Source organism: Adiantum capillus-veneris, chromosome 8 (genome assembly GCF_014529385.1).
Source record: "Adiantum capillus-veneris isolate H3 chromosome 8, ASM1452938v2, whole genome shotgun sequence".
In the NCBI taxonomy this organism is placed as follows: Eukaryota; Viridiplantae; Streptophyta; class Polypodiopsida; order Polypodiales; family Pteridaceae; genus Adiantum; species Adiantum capillus-veneris.
The window spans coordinates 73475569-73488868 of NC_140938.1; the positions used below are offsets into that span (position 1 = coordinate 73475569).

The following is a 13300-nucleotide window of genomic DNA, read 5'->3' on the forward strand; positions in this document are numbered from 1 at the left end:
CAGGTGTTCTGCGTTTTACTAGGATGCCCAGACAAAACAAACACGCTTGATTAAGAAACAAAAAAGTGCTAACGACAAAAGCACCTGCCAGAGAAAATGCAAATACAGTAGTACAAGCCTTTGATTATTTAATCGCTAAGAACCCCACACTTCCCCCTCTCACAATTAGCTTACCCGAACGAATTGACTTTATCAACTCACGTACAATTAAACAAAGGAAGCTAGCGCCTCCCTTTAAGATTCCCTCTAGCCATAGGTTCCCCTACGACTACCATGTTACGACTTCACCCCAGTCACAGACCCAACCGTGATATGCGCCAAGGAGACCACCCATACCAAAATGGGCCACACTCAACGCCGGCATGAAACACTTTAGCAATAGGTGATCTCTGGTCGATGCTTTGGGCGAAACCAATTCCCAAGGTGTGACGAGCGGTGTGTACGGGGCCCGGGTACGTATTCACCGCGGCATGCTAATCCGCGATTACTAGCGATTCCAACTTCATGTTCTCGAGTTGTAGAGAACAATCCAAACTGAGGCAATCTTTATGGATTCGCTCCGCCTTACGGCCCTGCTTCCTATTGTAATTGCCATTGTAGCACGTGTGTACCCAGCCCATAAGGGCCATGCGGACTTGACGTCATCCCCACCTTCCTCCATAGTAGAACTATAGGCAGTCTCCTGTGAGTGCCACATCGGCACAGAGGAAGTGTCATCAATCCCGTACCGCCCCGCTGACAAGTAAATAATGACATTGATTCTTTGAGAGAAGCATGTCTTAGCAACAAAAAACAAGGGTTTTGCTCGTTATAGGAGTTAACCAAAAACGTCTCACGACACGAGCTGACGACAGCCATGCAGCACCTGTATGAATTTTCGTTTCATCCCATTAAGGACAAGCACACTTGTTCATATGTCAAGGGCTGGTAAGGTTTTGCGCATTGTATCGAATTAAACCACATGCTCCACCGCTTGTGCAAGCCCCCGTCAATTCCTTTGAGTTTTAGTCTTGCGACCGTACTCCCCAGGCGGAGTGTTTAATGCGTTATCTGAGCCCCCGATCCGCGGACCAAGGACGAACACTCATCGTTTACGGCATGGACTACCAGGGTATCTAATCATGTTTGCTCCCCAAGCTTTCGCACCCTAGTGTCAGAAGAAACCCAGAAAGCTGCCTTCGCTACTTCGGCGTTCTTTCGTATATCTCCGGATTTTATCCCTAGCACACGAAATTCCACTCCCCTCTATCCCACTCAAGTGAATTGGTTTTGAAAGCATTCCGCCAGTTAAGCTGGCGCCTTTACCTTTCAACCTGATTCACTGCCTACGTGCCCTTTACGCCCAGTCATTCCGAATAACACTAGCCCCTCCCGTCCTACCGCAGCTGCTGGCACGAAATTAGCCGGGGCTTCTTTTTCGAGTCTTGTCATAATCGTCACTCGACAAAAGAGCTTTACAAGCGGCATTTCCCTTCCTCGCTAACGCGACGTTTTTCACTCACTCACGCGATATTGCTGGATCAGGCTTTTGCCCATTGTCCAATATTCCCCACTGCTGCCTCCCTATGGAGTCTGGGCTGTGTCTCAGTCCCAGTGTAGCTGATCATCCGAAAAGATCAGCTAAGCATCTGCGTCTTGGTCAGCCTTTACCCAACCAACTACCTAATACTATGCAGGCTCATCAAATAGCGCTTTTTAGCTTTATCGAAGCTTGGTTTTTTGCTTTCGTTTGTTTGGGATTCGGCCCAAACTGTTTGGCAGATTCCCACGCGTTACGCACCCGTTTGCCACTTTGTCTTCAACTGTTCTATAAACATGAAACAACGTTCAACTTGCATGTGTTAAGCATATCGCCAGCGTTCATTCTGAGCCAGGATCAAACTCGGTTTTTTGGTTAAAAAAGGTCAATCTTTGTCGTTGATGATCTCTTGGTTAGTTACCAGCTCTTGCCAATAACCGTAAGCGGAATGGCCATCGGCAAGGCGAATCATCCTACGTCCCGGGATTGGGGCCGAGCGGGGGTTAAGCATAATCTCAGATCAACAAAGCAGTGCTCAACTAAATAATAGATACTACCGCGACCTTTCCGATCCAAGAAAGCGACCGGACTTGAACCGGTGCCGTTTCCTTTCCTGGTACATAGGAATGCTCTATCCCTTAAGCTACGTGAGCCAAACGGGGAAGCCCAACAACCCCAAGCCCCCTGTTACTTTGTCGCTTGTGCGCCTCTCTTTTTGTTGAGTGCCCAAAAACACTCTGGCTATCCAATTTCACTCCACCTTATGATTGATAGCCGACAAGTACACAGCTTTCTATCAACGACCTGGACTCTTAGTTTAGTGGTTTGTTACGTAAAGGATGGCTAAAGCCTAAAGACAAAGATTCTCTAGCGTTCTCGTATAATAGTCAAACTATAATAATCAAATGTAACTATTTGTGTGGTTAATGGACAGATCATCAAGAGGGGACTTGCGATGTTGAGAAGTCCCCACTTGCGCTTGGTCCGGGATCCTTGAGGGATAGTTTGGCTTCAGGGCGGGCGCTCCAGCAAAGCTAATTCTATATGCCTATGCAGCGTGTTAGCCAAAGAAGAAGACTGAATTAACGCCATAGCTGCTCTGTGCAGTCTTAGTAAGAGATTTTATCCTACTTGGTTTTGTGAATAAAGAAAGTTGAACTGTGCTCGATACAAATCCGCAAGGTTTCAGAGCCTCTCCAATTCCAAAAGCATGCCCCGCACAAAAGAAACAAAAAAACAGCTTTCGCTTACGGAAAGCCCCGCAACGAAACCTAAACCAAACAAGAGCATGGTGCAATTAATGCTTTTCTTCTAACATCTGTTTTTACGTATTTTCATAAATGCTTTTATGTAGTGTAGCTAGCACGCAAAAAAGCTAATGTCGAACGGAGTAAAGAAGTTGGCCGGCAAAGATTGCTTTGCTTCGATTTTGCTTTCTTTTAAATCAAATGCATCTTTTTCTGCTTTCGCTTGTTTGCTTTCTCTATCACATCTTTTTCTTTGCTTACAGCTTGCTTTCCTTTTCTTTTAAATGGTGTTTTTCTTTGCTTTAAAACTGCTGACAACATGTAGTGCGGGGGCAGGATTCGAACTTGCAGTCTTCAGGTCATGAGCCTGACGAGTTGGCCATTTACTCCACCCCGCAATCTTGGCCTTGGCGTTTGGGATTGGTTGCCCACCAACAGAGGGACCACCTAGCCTACAATCGGTCGCGAGAGGTTACGTTAGCCTAGTACCTAAAGATCTAAGGGGAACGATACTCCCCAGGCGGGATACTTAACGCTACGTTAGCTACAGCACTTAAGGGTTGATACGCGCAGTGATTAGTCTCCATCGTTTGCAGCTAGGACAGGGGTATCTAATCCCATTCTCTCCCCGCTTTCATCTCTCAGTGTCAGTGTTGCTCTAGCAGGGTGTCTTTGCCAAAGGTGTTTGAATTGATTTCTACGCATGAAATAAATTGGAGCTTTACTAGTGGAGTGGTTTTAAGCCTTTTTCTTTCTCCGTGCGTCGTATCCATAACTTTTTATTCTGAAGCAGACATATCCTCTCATTAGGAGTTGGCTCGATACCACCGGCATTGCAGTGCCAGTAACTTAATTATTCTCTTATCCCTCGCTCTCAAAGCGTACAGAATCAGTGACCACTCCGCATACAGCCTCAAAGCATACGCGTACAAAATCAGCGACCACTCCGGCCTCAAAGCGTACAAAATCAGCGATGGTAAAATATCTTATTTGTTCCATCCTTTGACTTGCAGGGAATCGGTGTTTCACGTTGTAATGGATGGTAAAACTTCGATTTATCGTGGTTCGGTCTTGGATTTGACCCGTTAGAGTCTGTCTTCGGTTTGCTACTTTAGTTTCGCAACGCGCCATCTTTCATTTGTCGATGCCTCTGGCCATCTTCCTCCTTCCGTTGAGTGTAAATCTACTACGCCTCCTTTTTCCCCCAGTTCTCGTTATTCGTTTCGCAACGATTCGAAGGTTGGCGTAAGGCTAACAAATCGGGTGTAGAGCAACTAGGCATTTTGCGTAAGTCATGAACAAAGGAGCCGTCGTCCTTTGCATTTGCTATCCGTAGCTCTAAAGCTTTAATTCTGTCAAATAGTCTCTCCTTTTGTTCACGCACGAATTGTAGCTCTTTTTCAAGTTTTTTACTTGTGTTGCATTCGATCCTATGCTCTTACTCAAGTATCCCACGCTCATTGCCTGTACAAATTCGTTTACGTGCATGGTCCACGATATTCGAGTAGAGACGCTAAGGTTGTACCTTTGGAAGGAATTCTTCTAAGCTGGGCGAACTAGTAAGCACTGATCCCAAGCCATACTTTGTGCATTGATCGCCTAAAGATGCTTAAAGAAGGCTAAATGCAAGTTGGTGTCCCTTCTATCACCTTCCGTGCTTGCTTGGTAAGCTCTTAGGGATGGTGCCCTCCAGTTCATTGCTGCTGAGATCCACCCACACCAGATACTTACAGTCCCCCAGTGTGGGAGGAATTGTGCCAGACAGTGAATTGTTATTAAGATGCAGATGGTTGATTCCGGCCCTGAGACCCAGCTCGGAAGGAATGCTACCCACGTGAGAGCGCGAGCCACTCCAAGCTGCTAAAGTTAGCATATCCTTTATCCAAACAAAACGAAAAGAGCCGGCTATGCTATTTCGGCTCATGTAATGTAGCTGCTACCTTTGGATAGAGCCTTTCTATGTACTAGGAAACGGCACCGGTTCGAGTCCGGTCATGGGCTAGTAGGAAAGAAAAATGAGAACTTTGCTTTCACTTGTCTGAGGATGAAGAATATTATCTCAACCAAACCAAAAGAGCCGTGATTTGTTTGGTGTCACTTGTTTCCTTTCCGATCCTCAAAATGCGAGCGGAGAAGCGAGGCGATAGCACCGGGGCTGCCAGAGGTTCAAGTCCTCTTTGCCTTCACAAAACATGGAGTCCTAGGATGGCAGAAATCGAGCGAAACACACCCTCTTCAAGGTATTTCCTCTTCAAAGCTTTGATGAGCCAACCTATGTCACCGTTAACCAAACAGGTAATCGCAATTAGGAGGAAATGGGATTTGAACCCTTCGCTCCTTGTCTAAAGTAATATGAATGGCGTAGCTCTTTCATTGCATTGTTTCTGGCTGATACCAGATTCGCATCTGAAGGCAATCGCAATGGCATATACGATTTGTGGGTTCAGGCTATCAACCACGTCTCCCGAGAATTCTCAGTACATATGGCAGAAAACGCTTTTCACATATCGAGGTTGGAGTGGGATCGGGTGTTCCGCGTTTTACTAGGATGCCCGGACGGAACGAACACGCTTGATTGATGAACAAAAGAGTGCTAACGACAAAAGCACCTGCCGGAGAAAGTGCACATACAGCTGGTACAAGGATCGTTCAATCGCTACCAACCTTTTGTGTTATTTGTTTTGAATGTATATGCCATGGTTTTGTGAATCAATGTTTCGTTGATGATCTCTCGGTAAGTCATTAGCCTAGGCTAACAACCGTAAGCCGGACCGCCAACGTCAAGGCGAGATCACATTGGTCCGGTCCCCGTTAGCCCAGTGGAAGGATGAGGTGCATCCACTCAAATAGCAAGGGGAGGTCGGATGACTGCCGCCACATCAATCCGCCGCTAGCAATTGTCTAGCTTATGCTACTAACTGAAACCCTCACCAGTTTCATCGGGCCATGCCTACTCGGAAAGCTTTCTCAGCATAAGTACGTAAAATAAGGCTAAAGGTCAATCTTTGACAATTCGTTGATGATCTCTTGGTTGGTTACCGGCTCTCGCCAATAACCATGAGCGGAACGGCCATCGGCAAGGCGGATCATCCTACGTCCCGGGATTGGGGCCTGAGAGGGAACCCCAATAATCTCAGATCGACAGAGCAGTGCCCAACTGAATGATAGATACTCCGATCTAGTTTCACTCACGACTTCCCCGGACTTGAACCGGTGCCGTTTCACGTGGGAATGCTCTATCCAAAGGTAGAAGCTACATAAGCGTTTATTATATGATAATTTGTAACGTGGAATGATCCAAGTAAGCTAGGTAGCGATAGTGGCTGATTTGCAGAACAGAAACGTGGTGCACAGGTTGCTTAGCACTTGCTGCACAAAGCCACGCTTTTTCAATCGTTTGATTATTACATGAGAATCCTTGTCATAGCGTTTGCACGGCGACAACGGCATTATTTACCACGCAAACCACCAAACTAAGAGGCTAGGTCACCGATAGCAAGCTGTGTGCTCGTTGAAGGACGCCAATAACACTAATCCAGGATTGGAGCGAGTTTCTCCACGCACTGAGTTCAGCCACTATACTACCTACAACGCATCGATAAGGAGAAGCGTTAGGCGCACAACAACATAGGGCCTGCTGACAATATGTAGTGCGGGGGTAGGGTTCGAACCCATAGTCTTCAAGTCATTAGCCTGACGAGTTGGCCATTTACTCCACCCCGCAATTGATCTCTCTCGGCTAATTTCCTTTGCATAATTGAGCCTTTCGCATCTCTGTAAAGGCGTGTTGTTGATTATTTTGTTACTTGGTTAGTAGCGTGCTTTAGCTAGCTCATGCCATTTTACCGGTCCAGTTTTCATCATCGCGTGCTTTCTTCTTCGAGACAAGGAACAGACGTGAGGATCTCTGAAGAAAGCTTAAGAGGAAATATGTGCGTGAAGAATGGACAGAATTATGCTTCAATCAGTGCACGATAACAAACAAGAAAAGTTGATTGGACCTCTAGTAGCCCGGCCATTCCACTAAACTTTCTTGTATTGCAACTTTCTTACCGTCAAAGAACTAAATATGTTTCCAATACCTATACCTACTGTTGCGATGATTTCTTTTGCATTATTTAATTGAATGTTTTCGTTGATTCCCTTGCCTTGGTGTTCGCGTAGCTAGGGTAGTATCCTACATTTATGGCAGTTCCTAATGGCATGGCGCCAAACCTGTCGTTGTTAATTAACTTGCTATGTAGCGTTACCTGTCATTGCTGATCACCGCAAAGTAGTAGCTTTACCTTAACGTGTTGATTCACACGGTTCCTAAGGTTTGGAAATAATGTTGCCTGCTCTTTTTCTTTTGCCGCCAAAGTAACCAAACAATTGCCTAGCTTTTGCTACCCGGCCGATATTCATGGCAATGTGAATCAATGTTTCGGATCTCTTGGTAAGTCATTAGCCTAGGCTAACAACAGTAAGCTGGACCGCCAATGTCAAGGCGAGATCAAATTGGTCCAGTCCCCGTTTTGTCTTCCACCATTCGATGGAAGCGAATAGCAAGGGGAGGTCGGATGACTGCAGCCACGTCAATCCGCCGCTAGTAATTGTTTAGAATGACTGCAGCCACATCATTCTTCAATTGTCTAGCTTTTGCTATCGCTTTAGGGTCCGGGTTGTCAACCACATCTCCCGAAAACTATCAGTACATATGGCCAAAAACGCTTTTCACATATCGAGGTCGGAATGGGATCGGGTGTTCCGCGCTTACTATAATGCCCGAACAGAACAAACAATCTTGAGTAACGAACAGGGGCAGGAAGGCCGCCCCTGAGACCTGCTAGTTGGAGGGCATGGGTGAAATCCCGGAACCGCCAACGTTAAGGCGAGATTACATTGGTCCAATCCCCGCCCAGTGGAAGCATCCACTCAGATAGCATGGAGAGGTCGGATGACTGCGGCTACGTCAATCCGCCGCTAGCAATTGTCTAGCTTATGCTACTAACTGAAACCCTCACCGGTTTCATGAAGCCATGAAACAATGCAAAAAAGTTCTTTTGTTTCCTTTCCTCAGCAACGAACGAGTAAGGCAAACTATCATTTCTCTTATTTCAAGCATTAACCGCATCATCTTCGTAGGAATAATCGGGATTGTCGTTGATATTTTTTTAACATCACTTACGTAATCGTTCTCATGATTTACGCATTTGCCTGTTAGAAATGATTTTTCACTTGATCCATCATATTTCACTTCCTGTCTATCATCGTTATTGGCCTTAACGCCATCATTATCAACCTCGTAACCATTGTTTGTGGCCTTGACACCATCGTTGTTGACAACGTGCCTCGTTAGGATATCGTATAGAAAAGATGCTAGTGAACTTTTCGTGGTTGGTCTTTTGTTTAGTTTTTTTTCTTTTAGCTCTCAATACGCCCGTGCATATGGCCAGAGAACCAAAGGTTCGAGAGAAATTCGGCCGGGATGAGAACCGGCGTGTTAGCATTAACAATCATGCTCTCATCTTTTAAATCAGTCGTTACGGGGTCAGTGAGCTAGCTTGTAGCGTAGAGAAAAGAAAAGAAAAGAGGGATTCCCTAACTACAAAACAAGGTGATTTTTCAAAACAAATTTATCTTTTGTTGAGGGCAAAACAGGGCACTCAACCGCAAGCAACAAAGGGGGAGAAGCTTTCATGACGTCCCACGGTGTGGCCATTACTTCCAGAAACAATTCGTTTCACCGTTATCAGCCAGTTATTGAAAAAGCATTCGCACGCTTGTGGGGCGAAAGGCCAAAGGAGGACTCCTTTTCTTGCCTATAGGTTCTTATGGTCCAAAGGACTTCAACAAAGGCACTTTTTGGAGTCGTAGCTCTTTGATTCACCCCTAGCCACAAGTCATCCCCGTATTTTGCCACATACGTTGTTGCGCGCATTTTGAGAACCCCGTTTTTGTAAATTTGTACATACGGACACGAGGCCGGATGTCAAAAGTTTGTATGGGCTTTCTTTTTGTGGGGTTTTTATCTTGCTTTAGCAAGCACATGTACATGCACTGCAAGTTACTAGTCTAGTGACAGCTGTCAAGCTGTTGTAAGTACTTGTGAGTGAGTTTTTTTAAGTGAGACTTGTATGTAACTAAAACTCATGTAACTTAAGCCGCTGTTCCCATTTACTCGCTGACCCATTATGCAAAAGGTACGCCGTTAAAGTGGAAAGTACGCCAAGCAAGAGCCGACAACGCGAAGCTTCGCTCAAGGGTTCGCTCAAGGCAAACATTAGTGGCTTTGCCTGGCTACACCGCTTTCTTAGCTTCGCATATGCGTTTCATTAAACATTAGTGGCTTTGCTTTTTGTTTTCAAAGCTTTGCTCTTACGATTGATAGTTTGCATCGGATTTCAGGTTTTCTATTGCACTCCCGGCATATGGTGGGGTCTTTTCACCTTTCCCTCACGGTACTTGTGGTACGCTATTGGTCATTGAGGAATACTTAGGCCGCGAGGGTGGTCCTCCTTAAAGCGATCATTATTCAAACACGGTATTCGCGTTTTGCAATAGGAATCAAACTTGTTAGGAAGGAGTTACGGGGCTATCACCTTCTTTGGCCAGATCTTCCAACCTTTTCATAATTCCTTGAGGAAGGGGCGCAGACACCGGGTGTCTTCGCCTTCCCCCTACTACAAGTTCTCCCCTGCACAAGGCCGCGGAAAGCGAAGGTCCCTTTCTCGGGGCCCCTTCCCCTTTTTTTGCCTAATCCGCTTTCGCTCGCTGCTACTAACGGAGTCTCAGTTGATTTCCTTTCCTTTAGCTACAATGATGTTTCAGTTCACTAAGTCTCTCAAGTCCGAGGTAGAGCCGCAGCACACGGCATGCCCGGCAAGCTTGGATACGGTTTCCCGATTGGAAACCCATGGATCACAGACAGTATCTCCCCATGGGCTTTCGCCTTTTAAAGCGTCCTTTTTTCTCAATGCCCAGGCATCCATCCAATGAATTCTTTTCGATGCTGTAGGAATTGAACCTACCGAACACGGTACAAAATCTTAATGAGTGTTCGATTTACAATCGTGCAACACTCAACCTGTGGCTGCGTCTTTATTGTTTGATGAACTAAAAATTGGAGACTCAATTGGCTCAGGATTCATTTTTGTCTTAAATCTAAGAGCTGCAAGCAGCCCTAGATGCATGCTAGGTAGCCTTATTCCTGATTCCGAGGACAGCAAGGGCCAAAGTAGTCAAATCTGCTACTTATGGTTTGATAGACCAAGATCCAACCATTTTGACAAATGCGCAAGGAAATCGAACCGCTGCGCTAATCCCAAGTTGAACTGCTGCAAGCAAGAGGCGAAACAGTAGTTGCCTTGCTTACTTTTAATTGTTAGTATAGTCTATAAAGACTAAGAAGCATGTCTTAACTCAGTAAAGATACAGAATCGCCCTACGCGGGGCAAGGGATAATAAATTGTTATGCAAAAACCTTACCTCACATAAAGAAACAAGCTTCAATCTAAGCTTCAAAAGAGAAAGGCAGACAGGCCATCTAATCTCCTAAAGATCTGCGCCTCCCACGAACCAATGGACGCAAACAAATGGCGCATCCTTCTATTAAGGTGGGCTAAAACAAAAGTCTGTATACTCAACCTATGCAAAGTAGGTACAACATGGGATGATTTTGCATAACTTCGAACTTTCCATACCATATAATGGGGTCTCTCTTTCGTATTATGCTCTTAGCAGCTCTACAATTACGAGCTATTACAGTGTCATTCAATCAAGTTACGAATGGCGAAAGGCTTAGTTTAATTGACATTTATCAATCCACATTTATGTAATAAAAGAAATGAACCTACGACAATAACGAAACGACCGTTGCAATCGACCCTTTCAATTCAAAATCATTTGTCCCTTCTTGCTTGCCCTAAGAAAATGACTTATAGAGCCTGGCCTGTTATTAATATCTCTCATAACGCGTATACCACTATCAATAAAAGCATCTATAGCTTCTTAAATAATGATTCCAACATTAATAAATTTTGATTCCCTTGTTTCCATGCCATGTAGAGGTCATTACTTTTACGTTTACATTTTCCTACCCCACCAGATATAGATACACCTTTATGCCATGAGCTTTCGCAATATTATTGATCGATTCCATGATAAGAACCGTCTTCTTAACTCCAAATAAACCAATTTTTCTACCTTGACGATACGGCGAGTTAACGACTAATTGACACTCCCAGGGGGCCAACTGGTTACTTCACGAACGTAGGGCTGGCAAAATTAATTCAACTAATTCATTACTTTATTCGCACAAATGCCACTTTTGCTTTCACTATTACTAGATCCACTATTGTTGTTATCTACGTCTTTTACTTTACTTATTAGTAAATATTGTTAATGGACGCAAGCTACATGCTCTACTTGGAGGGCAAAGGTAGTCAGGCTTCCTTTTCATCGATATCATCAACTCTGACTTTTAAAGAAAACCTAGCCAATATAATGCTTAAAGTCTGTTTTGCCATGCCACTTGGTTTTTTTCTTTATCCTAGTATCGTTTGCATTAGTAGTCCCAAAGCAACCAAGTAAAAGCAGTCTTTGTTACTACATTCTAGTGACCCTATCACATATAGAGTTAACTGATAGGTGTAGATTGTCAATAGAGACAATAATTAAATGCTTAAGCACTACCTTTATTTAAAAAAGTATAGTGATAAGTAAAGAAAACTAAACGTCGTCGTCGTCTGTCTCTAGCAGTTTTCACTATCATATAGGTGTATGAAACGAAAGTGCTAGCAAGTATAGCGCTGTTTCAATTCTAATTACGCTATTTGTTCCTTGAATTCGAAAGTCATCAAGTAAGCTAGCTTTCAAGCAAGGTTGGCGATAAAAAGGATTAAAAAAATGTTTAACACGCACAGTTTAAGTATACCTTAAGTTTGCGTCAGGGTGTAAGCAAGCAAGCAAGAATTGGTTGTTTACCATACCATTATCAGGGCAGGGCATTTTTATTAAATCATCCCTATCCCCGTTGTTTGCCCCCGTTCATTGAAGTTAGCAAAGTCATGCAAATAGATGGAAGACTGGATACCTTACACTCCAAGGCGGCTTTTCGTTAAGGTTGTTACGTTTTAATTCTTTGAAATGAGCTTAGTTTCTTGCTAGCACAGTGCTGTCATAATTGTTTTCATCCATTCCTTTGCATGTGGCTCTTTTTAATTGGCGTTATCATGTCTTATGAAGCTTTAGATAAAATATCAAATTGAACGAAGAAAAGAAAAAATGATGCATTGGATTTACAAGCATCCGGAAGTTGAAACAATTGCTTTAGCGGTCCTAGCTGCGGGAGCCGCGGCCCTTAGCTGTTAGCTAAGTTATAAAATTTACATTAAAGCAAACAAAGAAGCTAACTCTTTCAAGGGAAATAGAAGCCTATTGGCAATGTATAAAGAGCACGACGCTTTCTATAAATTACAAGTACAGCAACACCATCTGAGACATTGATTTATTTTGATAAAAAGAAAAAAAACAAGGAATGGTTATTACATACATAAAAGAGCAAGCACATAATAGTTCTCCTCAGGGTTGCTTGCCCCTTTACCTTGGCTGACATGACGTGTTTAACGACTACATCTTTGCACCTTAGCTAACTCATTTAATACGTTAGTGGTTATGTTATTATACGTTATGTCGTAGTTATCGTCAGACATCCAATGTGAAAGGTAAGATAGGCATGCAAACTCTATCTTTCTGCAAAAGCAAGCACAAACACCATATTAGTGAATTTGGGAATTTCCCAATTCCCATTTTCAAAATGAGCTTAAGATTTGAGCACATGGACAAATCTTAGCCAAAGTTTTAAAAGCGAGGCTTGAACTTTCTTTTCAAGTACTACCTTGTGGAAGGAGTTGGCCTTCAAAAATAGTTTGAGATTTGTCCATATGGAAAAATATCTAAGACATTTCTGATTCCTAAAGTGAATCTAAAGTCTCAAACTCTCTAATATGGTGTTCACATAACCTTGCTAGAGGCACAAAAGACTTAAGCTGGAAATGCAATAGTCACATGATTCCTAAAGTGAATCTAAAGTCTCAAACTCTCTAATATGGTGTTCACATAACCTTGTTAGAGGCACAAAAGACTTAAGCTGGAAATGCAATAGTCACACGAGGCCACTTAGGATTAAAATGATGCTTAAAAGAGAACGTGATTTGAAAGCATTTATTCTCTTCCTCTACCTTTGCCTTTCATGAAAATGTTGTTTCAAGTTCACTATCAAAATCATAATCTTTTCCATGAATCATTGGTTCACTCGGCGAATGCAAACTCTTTTGTAGACTCGGCTACCTGGCTGCGGAGCTTAGCTTCGAGTGCTTGGACATAACCCTATTGGTACAACTGTAGATTTTGTTTCGCATTGGGTCGGGGAAGACCCTACCTCTTAGGAATTAAAGAAGACAGTGTTTATTTATTTCATCCCTATAGGGATGTTTCAGATAATTATGGTGAGGTTCAGAAAATACCACAACATTGAGTTTATCATGCTCGACCT

The 13300-nt window shown here is 43.7% G+C and overlaps 1 pseudogene; it reads right to left on the reverse strand.

The window, feature by feature from the left end:
- Positions 1–245: 245 nt before the first annotated feature.
- LOC147452369 (18S ribosomal RNA) lies at positions 246–1887 on the reverse strand (annotated as a pseudogene).
- Positions 1888–13300: the final 11413 nt, after the last annotated feature.